The sequence below is a fragment of the Micropterus salmoides genome, unplaced genomic scaffold (genome assembly GCF_014851395.1).
Source record: "Micropterus salmoides isolate LMB-PRFRI ecotype aquatic unplaced genomic scaffold, ASM1485139v1 Ms_hic_scaffold_14, whole genome shotgun sequence".
NCBI classification, from domain to species: domain Eukaryota; kingdom Metazoa; phylum Chordata; class Actinopteri; order Centrarchiformes; family Centrarchidae; genus Micropterus; species Micropterus salmoides.
The window spans coordinates 946,556-964,836 of NW_024040485.1; the positions used below are offsets into that span (position 1 = coordinate 946,556).

The 18,281-nt window shown below is 38.9% G+C and overlaps 1 protein-coding gene across 2 annotated transcripts in view; it reads right to left on the reverse strand.

Annotated features, from left to right (window-relative positions):
- fam110b (family with sequence similarity 110 member B) overlaps positions 1 to 14,633 on the reverse strand; it is a 134,305-nt gene extending 119,672 nt beyond the window's left edge. For both annotated transcript variants that reach the window (XM_038717169.1, XM_038717170.1), the window contains exon 1: positions 14,369 to 14,633. The gene's annotated coding sequence lies outside the window, so the exon portion shown is untranslated. The remainder of the gene's footprint in view (positions 1 to 14,368) is intronic.
- Positions 14,634 to 18,281: the final 3,648 nt, after the last annotated feature.

The following is an 18,281-nucleotide window of genomic DNA, read 5'->3' on the forward strand; positions in this document are numbered from 1 at the left end:
CTGATCGGAGCACCTCTAGTGTTGCTAAGTAGAAGCTTGCCAGGCCGGCATACGGCAGACCACCTTGCTGAAAAGTTAAAAGAAGCAGCGGAGGAGTGTGGGCTCAAGGGTAAAGTAATAGCATGTGCATGCGTTTGTATTGTTTTACTACTTACACAATTATTCTAAGTATATATCATTATATTATTTAAGGGGGGGTCCTGACCCCCCCACGATTTCCGCCTATGCCTCCACACACACGCACAAACACGGAGTCAACCAGCAGATCAGCTGATGTTACCGAAGTTGTGTAAGTACAAGGTGCAATAAAACCTTAAAAACAATACTTTTATCAATATACCTGTTTAGCATAAAAATGTAGAATGCAATATTTTAATCAGCTTAGTCTCTCATCAACTACAGCTGTGTTTTGGTTTTACACAGGCATAGCGCTAGCTCAGTTAAAGCTAATTTTTGCAAACAAGCTTAAGTAATAGATGTCTGTCTTTAGTAACTTAGCATTTTTGGCACGCACATTAAAATATGGCACATATAGGGCCTAAACTCAGTTGCTGGCTGAGACAACCCAGTTCCTCTCTACCAGCAGCAGCAGGAAGAGGACAAGACGAAGGACTGATAGTGAGTGAGTTCATCATTTTTTTCTAAACTTTACTCAGTATGTTGATGTCAGGAATATGATTTATTTTTCTGACATTTTAGACATTGAGACATTAGTGACTTTACTGGTGAAAATCGTGTTGCTGCTCTAAAATCAACATTTAGTTATAATAAATTATTAAATTATTTTCATTAGTATCGATAATGAACTAAACCTATAAGGTGTATTAATAAGAGTGCATCAATAAAATTCTAATGACACCAATCCCAACTCATGAGAAAATATCCGGCCCATCTCAATGTCCTTCTTTTAACATCTGCCCTGATCGAATTTGTAATTGAATAGCCCTGTTGTATAAGCTATGCATGCTGTCAGACAATATGCAATATGTTCCTGAGGAAATAAACCTTTAAATAAGAGAAAAACGCATTTGGTTTTGTTTGGTATAGCAATATTTGTTTTTTTAATAACGATAAATCATTGATTGATCATTAACGTTACCAATGATCGATTAAGTGTATACAATTGTCAACAGTCCCAGTTCTGACCATAAAGAATTGTTTAAAACCACAAGTAACCGTCTGGTTTCACTAATGAGCAGAAATCAGCCTTTAAACTTGATGATTTGACATTTATCGTGATATCGAATGATATGAAATTTTATCATGGTAACATTTTTGGCCATATCGCCCAGCCGTATGTTATAGTCACATCAGCCCTAGTTGACGTGCATTTTATTAAGTTTATTAAGTATAATATAATAAAATGCAATATAATAAAGGGAGATTTCAGTGATGCCATCATAACTATAACTATGCAGCTATAACTATATAACTTGGTAGGCATCCATGACGAAGTGCAGCTGTTGAAATGAACTATGGCAGATACTGTGAGTGTTCTCTGCTGCCTCAGTACCCTCACTGTACAGCAGATGTTACTGCCACTCTTATGTAACGTTATTAACTCCCCACATGAAGGGCACTAACATGTTCTGATGAACATGTACATTTCAGGGATTCCTGTCTAGTAAGCAAGCATGTGGATGATCCAGTAGCATCAGTCTCCGCAGAAAAATATATACTGACCTGAATTGTGTGAGTAGTTTGGGACAGGAGTGGAACTCCACTCCCGTGTCACATTCTAGTGAGCAGCAGTGATGATATAAATAAAATTGAATTGATTTGATGGAAGTCCTGTGTATCCACACAGAAAAGGCTTCTCTTAGCTTATTTACTTTCTAAAGCTGTTGTTTCACAGTAAAAGCCTGCAGCTTTCATGTGAAAATGCATTTATTGTGAAGCACATACAGTGATGAAGTATTAGTGATAGCTTTGTGTATGCTGTCTTACTGCAGCAAAAAAAGGAGGCAAACAGAAAACGTTATTTAATATGGATCTGTGATGTTTGGCCAATACCCGATCTGCTTAATAAGGTCAGTATGAAAAGTAGTGAAAATAAACTGCACGTCAGTGTTTCCTTCAGAGTGACAATGATGGTGGAATTGTGGTGGGAAGGGGATGTGGGGGATTATATAGTTGTTTTATTTGAAAATATATAGAATGACCCTATTTGTAGTACGTTATTTCTTGTCTCACCATTTTAATTCTTCTTAATTCTCCACTTTAATTCATTGTTTCCTCTCAAATTGCTTTAATCTGCTCACCTTGCTTTTCCCTACACCTGTCTCTCTTACCCTAGAGCCGACCGATATGGGATACCGATTTCGATATTTGATGATTTTAAAATCCAAGAGATATATCAGAATCAGTTATATTATTGCCAGGTATGGGTACACATATGAGGAATTTGACCCTGGATTGTACTAATGGTCACGATGTGCTCCGTATTTGTATAGCGCCTTTCTTGTCTTTTCGACCACTCAAAGCGCTTTTACACTACATCTGCATTCACCATTCACACACTTTCATACACTGGCGGAATAGCCAGCCAGGTTCAGTATCTTGCCCAAGGACACTTCGACATGCAGCCTCGAGGAGTCGGGCATTGAACAGTCGACCTTCCGATTAATGGGCATCTCAGCGGCAACCTCTGGGTCTGAAAGTGAAACCATGCAGAACTTAAAACTGCATTCTCTCTAACGACCAGCAGGGGGCGATTCCGCTGGTCGCAAAAAGAAGTCCGGTTCAATAAGAAATGTTGCTACTTCTCAGCTGATTTATTACCTCAGTAAACACTTTCATAATGAGTTTATAGTCTCAGTCGCTAGTTTCAAATATTCTTCAACACAGTATGATGTTCATTGAGTAAATTATGGTCTTGTTTAGGGGGAAATAGATGATAAAGCAGCGTATGCTTTTGGGCGGGACTACCTTGTGACTGACAGGTCGCTACCATGGCAATCTGTCAATCAGAATAGAGGTGACTTGTTTCCGCTGCTCTGTGTAGTTTTTTATGAAATGGCTGTCAGCAGGAGAGAGAGCACTTCATGTTTGAGTTGGTTAGTATGTTTTGTTTTAAAAGTAATAACTTCTTGTTTCTTGGCAAATTGTCGATTTCCGAGGCCACGCATCAGAGTTGATCTCTGTCTATATTAGAACGACTGAAAACACACATCTGGTGGCCGTTCAGGTAGCTACACTGGGCATGCGCGTGCCAGTGTATGTTTGGGGAGAAGAGAGGTGTGCTGCAGCTCGGTGTTTTTCCACCTGTGTTTTTGAGGGTGTGTTGGACTAGTCACTCAGCAAGCATTATGACACGTATTTTCATTGTGACATCACAAGTAAGGGAAGTAAAGGCTGGACTACAAACGAGCTGTTTTCAGGCAGTTCAGAGCAGAGTTTTCTGTGGGAGATGGGAACTCCCTTTGGGCTGGACTTTGGGCTTTTTCACTTTGCAAACCTTTTACATGCACAAAAAAGATATATAACTCAATAAAGGAGAGGGAAAAAGCCAAAAACCATAATACCACCTCTATAAATCCAAAATGGCCAACTTCCTGTTGGGTGTCAGGCTTTTTTGTACATGATACACGTTCAGGAGAAATTTTGTACACATTGGTCAAACTTTGTCCGGGGGCTGCTCTGTAGGGGGCGCTAGCGAGCCATTTTGCCACGCTCATGTGCAAAACACATAAAATAAGAAATTTCGAGTATGTTTAGGCCCCCAAAATTGAGTGTTTTTTTGCAGAAGAAAAAAAAATCCCTTCAGTTTCAATAGGGACCTCACACTTTTGGTGCTCAGGTCCTAAATATATAATTCCTTCAGTTCCAATAGGGACCTCTCGTGATTCATGATTCAAACTATACGTTTCAAGCTACGTCCACAATTATGAAGGTGAGATAGATACACAGATAGATACACTAACAGTAGTGTAGTGATACCATAGCCATGTTGCTGTTAACGTTGTGTTGTCTGCCCTAACTTTACCTGTTATATTCCAATCTACTTCATTGTCAATCTCAGTTTCAAACAAGGATTTGAGTATAGGAGAGGTAACCATTAGCGCTGAATGCTACAGGTCGATGAGGAAAAGCCAAAGCCTCACAGTTTAACCGTAAGGGAAAGTTATCCTGCAGGTTCAGGTAGGCTAGTTAATGAGACGGGTTCCTGTTCGTCAAATCAAGTTTCTGTGAATCATTCCATGAAGTACGGCTAAAGGCTATGTTTTAATACAATTTATGTGATGTTCGATACATAACACAAGTGTGGAAAATATGTAACGGTATACATGTTTAAATGTGTAAGGAATGTCATTCACAGAAACTTGATTGTGTACTTTTTTTTTAACACACGTTCTGTGTTCCTTGTAATTTGAAATGAGTAAAGTGAGATTAGTAATAATTTTATCTTAAAAATATTTATTGCATATGAATACTAGTGTTTTAGTTGATGTAAGTTTTTTAAACATTTTTCAATTTATTTTACAATTTCATGTAGATCCATTTTTAAAAAATCGTCTCACTGTACTGTGTTCTCCTTTATTACAGAAGTTCACTTTTTTTTTACTGCACTTGTATCTTTATAGGTTTGTGTATTTTCACAGATTGTTCTTAGGGATTCCGATCCTGTGCAGCTACAAAGCTGCATGTGTGGCAGGTACAGCTTTGTGTAACCATGTGGCAGCACTTCTGTACCAGACTGCACATTATTCCCAGCTGAAGATCACCTCTGTTCCCCCAACACACAGCTGCACAGAGACTGAACAGAAGTGGCATAAGCCAAGAACCATGGTAACCAACTTTTCTAATATGGTACCACGATTATATTTATAGGTATTTATGTTTACTGAAAACTTTTTCTTGTTAAAATGTAGGGAATTAAACCTGGTCCAGTAAATGACATGGTGATTCTTTCAGCCAGACCTAAGGAACGAAGATTGGTAGAAGGCATCAGGTTATTATTAATATTATTATTATTATAAACGTCATTTTCTGTGAGAACTCAGATAAAATAATCATGTGCTACATTATAGGATACATTGTATTTTACTATTCATTGTTAGTATTTATTCTGTCAGTTGACAAAGCAAAAGCCAAACCAATATCTCTTCAGGATTTTTTTACATTGTTTGTTCATTATGCTTAACTTACTTTATACAAACAATAAGCACTATTTTTTTTTTGTCTTTTTGCATAGGAGCAACTTGTATAAGGGAGTCAGTTCACCCCTGCCTGAACTTTCCACACTCAGGGTGGATGAAGTTTACCATGACCTTCCCAGTGACGTGGCCCCACTGATAACAACAATGGCTATAGCCAATAATGTACCTCTGGTTGACTCTGTGTTCGGAAAAGCAGAGTTCCTGCATTGAGTAGCACCAACTAAGGCAGCCCCACATTACCACCTCCAAAATCTGAGAGGTCTGTCACACCAGGGGACAGAGCTCTACAGAAAATCTTGCAAAAAGACTTCTCAGACCTAGTCATCAGACTGCAGACATGAGGAGGGGACTTGACTTAGAACCAGCAGCTGTGGAGGAGTACTGCACTGAAGGAGGTAAACCACTATCCCTGTGGGTTCCTGATCCACCCTGATGCACCCTGAATGGGATCATCACTGGATGGTATTGTGTACGATCCAAAGGGCGAGCCAGTGTTTGGCCTTGTTGAAATTAAATGCCCAAATGTGGCAGGTTTTGTTGACTGTCCATATATTAAGATCAGTGAAGGCGCACACACTCTTAGGAAATCACATCCGTACTTTTGGCAGATTCCAGGGACAGATGTTGATTTCTGGATTTGACTGGTGTGACTTTGTTGTGTATACACACACAGACATATACATCCAGAGGATTCCCAGAGACGAGAAAATCATCAAAAAAATGAAAGAAAGACTCTTTCTTCTTTTATTTTTACCTCTGTGCTTCCCTAGATAGTTAGATTGTGACAGGACTGCACCATCACCCTACTGTCCTGCTATTCCTGCTATCCAAAAAGTGCATTCTAGGTCACTGTTGGTCAGGGTTTGTACAAAGTCTTATTTTTGAAAAGGTAGGTCCTGTTTTTCCCTGAAATTTCTTTTACATTTGATAGTTTTTTGTTTTTAGGTACCTTGAAAGCAATTGAATATTTCTCATTAAAAGCTGCACAAACCCCTTTGTGATACAAATCTTGTGCTGCTTTTTTGAAAACATGTTAAATGTTTAACTTTAAATTTTTAGCCTTATTGTGTATCCTATCTGAAAATCTTCAATGTTGACAATTGTTCATCTCCTATGAACTTTTGTGTTCATGCAGTCAGTAAATCATTCCTCAATGTATGCATTATGTAGAATGTTAAATATATTTTTGTTTAAGGTAATTGCAATCTGCTCTTGATGTAATAACTTAAAACCTCTCTGAACTATCCTGTTTATAAAGCACTATTGTATCATCCGATTTACAGTGAGTACAGAGTGTTTTGGGGTCTTGAGTAAAACATGGTAATTGGTATAGAAATGGTAGGTGAACAGAACTGAAAGCTAGTTGTTCAAAAAGAATGAGAGTAAAATTTAAAAAAGTGAATTTATTTCCATAAAAAAATATTGACAAAGACAAGTTCATGTAAGTATACAGATAATTGCTATTTACAAGAATACATAGATGACATTCAATATAGTCAAGTACATCCTTTGCTGGGCTTTTTTCAGGGTAGAGCAAGAAAAAAGAAAAATGCAAGTACATTTCCTTAAGCACTGTATTAAGTACAAAGTCAAGATACTTATTATGTTTACTACTACTACACTACTTCTCAGAAGCAAATATTTACTTTTCATACCATTAATGACCAGTGTAATACATGCATCACTATGTATGTATTACTATTTACCATGTAAACTAAATTATTGGATCAGCTTGGATCAGCTGGAAATGCATTGTCACAATGCAGTTTTTCTGAACACATACAATTTTTACTTTTTTGTTTCTCATTGGAGAATGATGCATTGCTATAACTTAAATTGTGTAAAGTATATATAAAATGCAACATACTCATTTATGCAACTAATATTAATCCAAAAACGAACTAAAGTAGAACATTTACAGGGATAAGTTTACTGCACAATGACTATTATTTTAAGTACATTTTGCTGATAATACTTACATACTAATACTTACATACTTTTACTTCATATGGTTTTAAATGCAGGAGTTATATATAGACTATTTCCATTGTGTGAAGAAGTACACTTTTACTTAAGAGTGGTATTGACAAATGTCAATACTTGTCAATACTTCTTATACCACTGAAAAACTTACTGTACTGGCTTCTTTGCCCAAGCTTTTACAAGAGGCCCGTTTTCATAATTTATCAGGAGACATGCAACAGTATACAGCTGATTAATGTTGCCAAAAAGCCGGAGTGGAATCTCAGTGTCAAACAACTTGTGTGCCTTCACACGACGTATGATGCGCTCCACATGCACCCTGAGGTGTGCAATGGCTTGGGTCTCCCTAACCTCACAGGGAGACATCTGCGATCTTCCAGAGAGAAATGCTGGCCTATAGATCTTACAAGGCACAAAGTCATCAACAAGAAACCCTCGGTCGACCATGATCGCCATCCCAGGTCTCAAACAGGATGCATGATCTGTTTGTCACTGATGTATCCGGCGTACAGTGGAGAGATGAATGTGACCGCCCCATGAGGAGAAACTCTAAGCAGCCCTTTGAGAGTGCAGTGGGATTTGTAGGCAGAGAACACTTCACTTTGAAGAAGAGGTGATGATGGGCACTGGCACCTCAGCGCTGTACAGTCCAGAATGACTGTAGTGTCTGCATAGTCACATAAGTAGGTCATAGGATGCAAAGCTGAAAAAGCATTTAAACCTTGTATCAGTGTCTACTATGAATTTACATGGATGCATTTCAAATACACACACATTACTATATCTGGTGCTATTGCCACTAGACAACAATCAGGAGTAATGTTAAATGTTTGACAATAACAAAACCAGTAATGTTACAATGATTCTGACCAAAGAATGTGTTATTATAGTAAACCATTCTGTACATGCTATTGATTTCTAGTTTCATTTATTAACCATTAAACTTTAATCGGAAACTTACAGGTGAACATGTCTGTAATCCTTAAGGCATTAACTTCAACTACCTCTAACGTTAGCTCAATCTGAGCCTGATAGACGTCTTACCTTGTGAAGAACCGTATGTCCTTGTCTGAGCCACAAAAACGATGAATGCCAAACCAGAGTCAGTTTCTCAATTTGTTCCCTCAGCTGGAAGATTTCCTCCCTGAGAGACTTGTTGTCATCCAGAGCTAAGTCGACAACTGCTGGAACCGGAGCCGTCGCATAGTCGTGGTCCCGGAGGACTGCCTCCTCGCCCGGTGTGTCATACTCCGTGTCCTCTGCTAGCGGCGGTCGCTCTGTGCTGCTGCTGAATGTGTATATACAGTATATGTAATACTACATGACTGTCTACAACGAGGACCTGCAACTTTGAGATTTCCCACTAACTAACATTCGAAAGGCGGCTAACTCAGATAACTGTGTCAGACAGGAAGCCATGTTTGATACTTGTACAGCTCACGTTTATTCACATGGCCCCTCTGGTTTAATCATTTCTGACATGCTAAGATATATTTAGAATAATTTAAACACTTAGTTTAATCGCTCATTAATGTTAGCCTCCTCCACTGATAAACATGGCATTAGTTTTGTGGCTAATTTAGCAACAGGCAGCATTAGCCAATGTAGGCAATGTTAGAAAATATTTAGAAGTAATGAACTAGAGAAAATGATAGGACTGTTCGCTAGAACTGCCACACTGTTTCAAAAATGTTTCTACAATCACGTCTGTCAGCAGCGTAACCTCCAACACGCAACAACCGTAACATTAAACACACTGCTATGAGCCTTGAGAGGCCAGTGAAAAATAGGAGGGTTAGGAAGTCTGGTCTCCAAAGAGGAAAAGTGATGAGGGCTATTTATTTATTATTATTTAAGTCATGTGATTAACGTGACAAATGACCAACTCACCATGAACACTGAGTGTGAAAACTACCAGGAGCTACTCTTCGAAGCTCCAGTAGACTCCGGTCAGCTGATTGTTTTCTTTTGTGGTGCAGGCAGTGTTGTGAACAGGGAAGTTGCAGAACGCCCTGTGGTGGGCAAACTATCCAACACTTGTGACAAGAGTGAAGGATCGGACTCTGTTTCTTTTTTAATCGTCATATATCGGCTGTTATAAACGCTGATACCCATGTATCTTCAAGGAGCTCGTATTAGCCAATAATATCTTCACAACAATAAATCTGTCGGCCTCTAATTTTTATGAACAGGAAAAGATCAAAGTTCAGGGATCAATGTTAAATTTTTTTGCAACTGGCCCTCCCTGGCCAGTTGGTTTGAAACTTACTGGGCCAAAGACAATTTTTACTGGCACTCCTTCCAAATGTTATTTATCAGTATTACAACAAAACCAAAGACTTATAAATTATGTTAAACTGTTAACATGTTTAATCGGTTGTTAAATAAATCCTGGATATTAAAAAACTGTCAATATTTAAAAATGTATTGAAGTAAAGTACTTTTCTAAGTCTAAATCCAAAATACGGAGTCTAGTTTATTAATGACAGGATTATCGAGAGGAACTTCAGTAGTTACAATTAGTGAACAAACATCATCAAAAAAACAATATGTGTAAGCTCACAAAAGCAGCATCCAAAACACAACAGAGTAAAAAACTAGAGAGTTATTTGTAATAGTTAAAAATACAGTGACTGTTAAGAGTTGGGAAGCACAGGAGAGACTGTTCATCTCCAGAGCCGAAGTCAAAGCTAACTTTGGGGCTAACCTCCTTCACTCTTTACTCAACAAATCTATGTCTTATTTATAAAATTATTCATGGTTTATCTTCCCCTCCCCTCCAACAGTTTGTCAATACCCGAACAGCTGATTCCTGCAGGACCAGAGGTGCAGCTAGGGGAGATTGTATCATTCCCTTTAGGAAAAGTGTATTTGGTCATACTGCTTTTTCTGTTCTAGCTGCTGCTGAGTGGAACCTCACCCCCATAACTATCAGAATATAAACACGTATAGTTCATTTAAGATTCAGTTAAGGAAATGGCTTATTGATCATCAGAGCTGTCAACATTAACCTATTACTACACATGCTCTTGACGCACACTGTTGACTTTTTTTTCCTTATGTGTGTGTCATGTTTTTACGTGATGTTTGTCCGATTGTTGTTTTGATGTGTTTAGATTGTATATTCTAATATAATAGATATTTTACTAAATGTATCTTAATTTTTTAGTGCTATGTACTATGTAATCTTTTTTAGGGTGACTCTTACCATCTGTCTAGGGACTGCAGATGAAAAATAGCCTTTAGGCTAATTCTGGCATATTGACAGAAATGTTTATGAATATGCACTGTCCCTGTAATAAATAAATAAAAAATAAATAAATAAAAAAACAGTTAGTAGCAACACCTAGGAGCTCCTCTTCAGTCCTGAGAATCTGCAGTCCTTATTCACCAGCCACTGTAACTTCTACTGTACATTTACTGCTGAACAAGCCTTATCGCTGACCCGTTTCTCTCTATTCACAGGGGCTTTGTTCACACACGCGCTCGGTCTATTTCTCCTCCACCGCTCACATACTGACCGCTGCGGAGAAGCTAATAAAGGTAACCAGCTAGGATCATCACAAACATGACAACAGACAGACAAGACAGTTCATTCCTTTCAAATCTGGTAGATTTATCCAGCATTTAAATCCCTCACAGATGTTAACACAGGTCTTCCGCTCGCCTGGTCATATAACTTGTGTCACAATTCCTCAGAGCCAGAGCGTTCAGCTATCAAGCTCCTCTCCTGTGGAACCAGTTTCCAGTTTGGGTTCAGGAGGCAGACACCATCTCCACATTTAAGAGTAGGCTTAAGACTTTCCTCTTTGATAAAGCTTATAGTTAGGGCTGGCTCAGGTTAGTCCTGAACCATCCCTTAGTTATGCTGCTATAGGCCTAGACTGCCGGGGGATGCACTGAGCTCCTCTCTCCTCTACTTTCTCTCCCTCTGTATGCAACCTCATCCCATTATTGCATGTTACTAACACAACTTCTCCCCTTTCTGGTAGTCTTGTGCTTTCTCGTCCCTCTCCTCTCTCCTCCTATCACTTCCTGCAGGTTTTCTGGCTCTGGAGCTGTGGAGTCTGGATCTGTGGTTGCGGGTCACCTGCTGCCCCCGTGTTCCTGCTCGACACCCTCTGCTGCAACGACTATTGTTACTAGTCCTATTGTAATTATTGTTATTATAATCTTTAACATTACGACTGTTATCATTAACACTACTATAAATATCTGTACCATTTTTCATTTAGTCTATAGCAACATCACCTTTACTGTCTGTACCTCTGTGTGTATATTGTGTAGGCTGCCTCCTCTCTCTCTCTCTCTCCTTACATCCCTCTCTCTTTCTCTCTGTTCCTCTCTTGCCCCCCCCCCCCCCCCCTCTCTCCTTCACCCCAACCGGTCGAGGCAGATGGCCGCCCACCCTGAGCCATGGTTCTGCTCGAGGTTTCTGCCTCTTAAAAGGAAGTTTTTCCTTGCCTCTGTTTCCTAGTGCTGCTCTTGGTGGGAACTGTTGGGCTTCTGTAAATATCATCACAGAGTACGGTCTAGACCTGCTCTTTTATGAAAAGCGCTGTGAGATATATAAATAGCTGTTGCTGCTATATAAATAAAATTGAATTGAATTGAATTGAATTGAATTAAGCCTCCTTGATCATTTGGTAGCCGGAGAGTTTCGTACCTCACTCTAGGTTTTTTGCCCCCCCAAATACGGTCTGGAGTGAAGGATCTGACTTTGTTTCTTTTTTAATAGTCATAAATTGGCTGTTATAAACGCTGATGCTGATTTATCTGCAAGTAGCTCGTATCGGCAGGTAATATCGGCATAACGATAAATCGGTCGAGCTCTAGTTTATACATTGCCCTTAGTGCTTGATGTGGTCCTCAACTTTTTACTCTTTGGGGGTGCCAGGACTTTTTTCTTGCGTACTGTCACTTTTTACAAGCTGCAGGTACTCTTCTCTGTGCACTACACAACGCTCAACTGTTCCCATAAAGACACTTTCCACTTTAAATTGGTGCAGAAAATGTCTACAGAATGCATGAAATTGAGAGTTTAATGCTCAAAATCTTCTAGTGGAGGACCCCTTCATTCATTTCAGCATCAAATTTTCTTCAAAATAGTGGTAAAATATAAAATAATATCAAACATACTCTTGTCTTGGTCTCGTGACCCAAGTGTATCATCACATCCCTAATCTGAGCATTTATGTTCCACCACTTTTCATCACAAAGTGACGCTGATGTTGACAGCAATCAGCAAACTTGTATGTTGAACTGAAATGTTGAACTTGTTGTTCTGCATGAATATTATGATTACAAGTTAGTACTTAGCATTAGCATTATTCAGACACTGACCACCATGTAAAGCATTTTTCTTGCATAATAATTTAACGAATAAAAACAACAACCAAAATAAAACATATATAAAATATTGTCCAACTGGTATTAAAGAGGTGGTATTATGCTTTTTCCCTTTTTCCCTCTCCTTTATTGAGTTATATACCTTTTTGGTGCATGCAATAGGTTTGCAAAGTGAAAAAGCCCAAAGTCAACCCCATAGGGAGTTCCCATCTGCCACAGAAAACTCTAAATGCGCCTCATATAATGCTCGCCAAGCGGCTAGTCTGACACGCCCTCAAAAACAGCGGTGGAAAAACACTGAGCTGCAGCACACAGCTCTCCTCTCCCTTCCAAACACTAGCTACCCTCCAGGCAGTCAGTGGACATAAAGTTGTTCCTGTGATGTAGAGACAGAGCTCAGTTAAAACTTTATGGATGAAAGATCCTTTTGTTACAGATTAATAACTCACCACTCTGAAACTCTTGCTCCAGTCTTTGTTGCCAAGCTGGTCGGCAACATGTAGCCTACAGCTGAATCAAAGCTGTTTACCTGCTTCTCGCTGACCCGCCCTTCTCTGCTTCTGATTGGCTAGTAGTACTTAACTAGGAACTGCACATGTGCAACTCTCAACAAAGATCATTTAGAGACAAGATGTATCACTCCATAGCTAAAACGAAGCCTTCAACACAGGGTGAAAAGAGGAGCTGCAGCAATGTGCAGTATGACAATAAATATGGTGGTTTTTGAAAATTAAACCATGTAAGGATTTTGAAACTGAAAATGAGCATAATACCACCTCTTTAATATTGTAGCCTAATAGTGCTAAACTATATTAGTAGTCTATACCAAAATCTGAAATTATAATGAATACACTAACATTGGCCCTAATCAAACCTTAACCACAGGAATGTAATATCATAAAATGTGAAACAGATGAATTGATGAATCTCAACTAATAAGCTGTTTAAATGCTACAAAAACTCGATCTTGTGACCTGTAAATATATAAATATTATACTAACATTATACTTTGTAATTAATTATATATTATTCATTATTACACAAATTCATACTGTGGAGGGGGGGACATGTGAATGGAGAGTGCTGACACCTATTTTTTTATCCTCTTCAAGCAATGATTTGATTGTATAAATGATCACAAGCTGCAGCCATCCAGGAATTATCCATTGCCTGGGCAGACTCTCTAACCACCTATGGATGGACCTCTAAGGCCACGGTTAGTACTCAGCCCTGGTCACAACCAAATAACTGTCACATTAAGAATTAAAAGTAGAACACACAGGACTGTATGAGCAAAGACTGGAGACAAAAGTCAACCACACATTTTAAACGCTTGCACGTCCAACACCCCTGAAAATGGAAATGCAATCCCTTACAGCGAAACAGAGCGTCCACATGGTCAGCGCGGGTTGGATTTGTCAGGAACTGCACATTACAAGTTGACACCTATGGTTGACACAAACACAAACTACACTTGCGCGCGCGCGTGCGTGCGTGCGTGCTGGTGGTGCAATACAATGCCATACCACCACCGATACAGCAGCACAGCCATGGATGCAATCGCGTGTCTCGTGCTCCTGAGCTGGAAGCTACCTCTGTAACGCCACACGAAAACTCGTCTAAACAGCCGTCTACAACATAATACCACACAACCCCCGCTGGCATGGCCTCGACACGGTCAAATATCTCGTCAAATGAATGTGCTTTAGCTGCTGCCTGTAGGACAGTATGCCGAACAATAGCCATATTTTCGACATGATTGGAAATGAAGAAAAAACAGGTTTCGTTTCGTTAACGGCGTCATTAACGTTTCCATCATTCTAGGTATGGCAAGCAGCCAGGTTAGCATCACAGCTAAGCCAGCTAGCCGTCCTTACCTGGATATCCAGTTTCAGAAAGCAAAGATGCTGCTGCGGTTTCTCCCCGTTAGGTCGGTGCGTCTGTTTGGCCTGACAGCATCCTGTCCCCAGCCACTGTCACACTGCGCAGCAACATGCAGGCGCTTCCGGTCTCAACTTTCACAATAGTGGTCGATTTGAGCCACACTTCCTAACAAGTGTCTCAGGGTTTATTGTGGGGACGAGCTCACTGCCTGTGTTTTTAAATATTTTTACTGGACATGGTTGATCTGTTGTTGATTGTATGGTAGGTGCAGCCTGGGCAACAAACAGCTCCCCCTCCCCCTTTTTCCTCTTTTCACTCCTGCTCAGAAAACGTTCCATAGCAGCAGTCACTGCGGTAAGGTAGCCGCGGAATGCGAAACCGTGGTCAAGTCAGCCGCCGTCTGATTTCTGTTGCGCCCACAGCAGTGTTATTATGGTAAAGTAGGGCTGTGAGCGAGCCGAAGGTCCTGAAAGATACATACGCGTTCTTTTGTGATGCTCTGTGATTATTTTAACACAACTACATACCACGGTAATATATATTATTATTATTATTAATATTATTAATTATAATAATATTAGTACAATTGCAAAATGTACCTTTTCTTTGTTATTTTGTTAATTTAATTTATGTGAACTTTGACCGTTCTGCAATGTAATTCCTCAGCAGTTCACTGTTGTCATAGCTTCTAATTCCTAGTGAGTTCTTCTAAAATCCCTCCAACAGCAAAAATTACACAGACTGAAACTTTGACTGATCTTTGACATTTGACCAAAACAATTCCTTAATAGGTGACATCATTGTTGTCACATCATCTCCCTTCTAGTGTCCACTACTATTCCTATTATAACATTTTGCTGTACCAACTTAGAGAAATCACACTCTGAAAATCCCTCCAACAGTGAAAATTATACAGACAGTCTCTGAATTTTGACCTTTGATCATAACAATTCCTTAACAGGTGACATCACAGTTGTCATATCATCTCCTTCCTAGTGTCCTGTAGTATCACTGGTACAAATATAAGGTTTTACTGTTTTTACAGTATAATCTCTCCAAGTTGGTATAGTAAAATGATATCTGTACCAGTAATAGTAGGTGACACTAGGACACAAATCAGTGATGTCACCTATTAAGTAATTGTTTTGGTTAAAGGTCAAAGTTCAGTCAACATCCTAGACTGTATGTAAAAATGGATGTAGTGTCCGTGGTTTCTGAAGAGCAGTTTTGAAGCCCAAATTGGGCAGAGCCGGTCGTCGCCATCTTGGCAGCGCATCATGGCATGTCACTCCAGGACAACCAAAAAAGGTGTGTCGTGGGTGGAGCTGAGGTGACGTGTTGCTGAAACCACTCCTGCCTATCTCGACGTGACCGAGTTAGCTCATGCTAATGCTATATGCTACTCTGCGTTAGCAGAGGTCGCTTCTAAACCCCCGGTGCTGTATGGTGGAGGTTGGAACCTGCGGCCGTTTTGTTACCAGTTTATGGTCGTTAGCAGCTCATAGTCAAGGTAATAATTATGTATCTGTTATTGACACTATACTTCACAAGGTTTTAAATGCTTTTTAATATATAAATGTGGTAATGTTATTTTGCAACACTAACGTTAGATTTTTTGAGATCAACGTTAACTATGAATCAGTTATTTATTACATTAACATTTACTTACAGCTCAAACGAACAATTCGAAGCAAATCAATTAACCCTTTTACATATCATTAGTTATGAGTCGTTTATTTGAACGTCACCTGATTATGTTACTTGTTATATACGTAATAAGCTAGCAGTAGAGTCCTTAGTTACATGATGGAAGCTATATATCTGGTAAAATGTTAGCCATGGCTGTTTTCACATTAATTTATTCCCCACACCGCTATTTAGAGTAATGTTGCTGCTGTCGGCAGGGCTGTGTGAGATTATTGTCTGGAATAGGTCACTTGAGAGAGAAAGGTACTTTTTATATTTGTCACAAGTTTTTAGTTGAGGATCTGATGCCTTCACGTCTGCTTAAACTGTAAGTAACGTTACTAGAACAACTTGGCTACTGGACATTTGACAGCTGATATAAAATTGTCTGTCTTAAGAGGACAACACAAAAACATTTAAAGACTGTTTCCCTTGTTCCATTTCTCCCACTTATGTGACATAATAGTGCTGTCAACAGTAAAACACTGAGGCATCTTTTAGAAGAGCATCTCAAAAAAATTGAATACTGAGGCAAAGTTCATTGTGAGCATCAGAACCAGACTGAGAGATTACAGGCTTCAGAAACCTTTGCAGGTGTTTTGAGTTAATTAGCTGATTAGAGAGCACTTCTACAGCTGATATTTCTGTAAAATTTACAATAGAAATGTATTTATTCTAAAATTTTTGAAAACATGAAACATTAAAGCTGAACTCTTGCTAAAGAATATCAGTCAAGGATAAGTTGAAGTAGGAAAGTTTTTGAAGAGTGCCTTGTTTGCTGCTCTGATATAAGTCTAGTTTAAACACAGAATAATGTGGGCACATCCAAACCATCCTGTGGGTAAGTGCAAAAAAGTACAAAGAATGATCTGCACAGAGTAATTATGAATATTGTGACCTTGCAAACTCTGAGGTCTCAGAGCTGACCAAATGCACATGTCTTAAATACAGTAGGTGAGTCTATACAATGTAAACCACACAAGACCTTCTCAGAGGTCGCAATAAATGACACCTGCTTAAACTATTCAGTGTACAGATAATTCTTTGTTTTTCACTACAGAGTAACTTCTCAGTCAATGTCACATTTGTCTCTTAAAGAAATGTCAAAATAAAACAATATATAACATCAACCTTTCATTTTTTACTTTCTACTAACATATGTAAACTGTTAGCCTTTAAATAACATCTTAATATTTTCATTTACAGTTGTTAACTATGATATATTGTTATATTTAGATCACACTATTTAAAATTAAAATATGAAACTGATGATGACTGAAGAATGATTTTATTAGTTAGTTTGATACACTTTATAACAAAGTCTTCCTAATACAAAAGCAATAGTTTAATAAATTAAACTCTTGTCTTGCATTCATGAAAACATCAATATTAAAAGGTTACAAATGTAAAAGTAGTTTTGTATGACTTGAAATGTGTTGAGTTATTATAATGATAGAATCTGTTGATAAGAACCCAGTGTCATAATTTCACATCAGCAGTGTTCAGGTGTTGTGAGTAAAACAAAAGCAGGAGCTGAAGAGCTGGAAGCTGGAGCTGTTCTCTCCTGAAGAGCTAGACACAGCTAATCACATCTGAAGGGTTCTGCAATCAGCTCCTCTGGCACCTGCAAAGGCAACAATAACTACTCAAGTCAGATCTTATTGAATGTTTATTATAAGGATCTTATTTTATATTTCTTATTGAACTGTACTACCTTTTTTGGCAAATTCTAATCCACCAAACAAACTCAGAGGCGGCTCTCACAAACACCTAATTTCTCGCCTTAACTAAACCATTGCCCTAGTTACAGCCCAGCTACCTGTCTGCAGGCATAACGCGCATTATATGCTGACAAAAAAGGTGGATGAAAGTCTCTGCAGGTAGCCTGCAACAGCTGTTCTGACGAATTATGCATCCACCTCTTAAGCTCCTTATCAGAAACATTGCTGATCAAACGCAGTTATCACGTCAGACTGTTTGCTGAATCTCAAGGAATGCTACATCTACTAAGTGTAATAACTCCGTTACAGGACGTAGCTAAATCTCACATCGCCCGTTAGTAGAAGTTACCATTAACATAACGTCAGCTAACTGAGAGCTCAGCCTTTACTTACAACTTCACACAGACGCCTTTTCTTCAAAGCATTTTCGCCCTAATGTCTAACACTAAGGTTAATCTAATAACATTACATTTTGGCTTCTCCCTTTTTGCTGACTTGT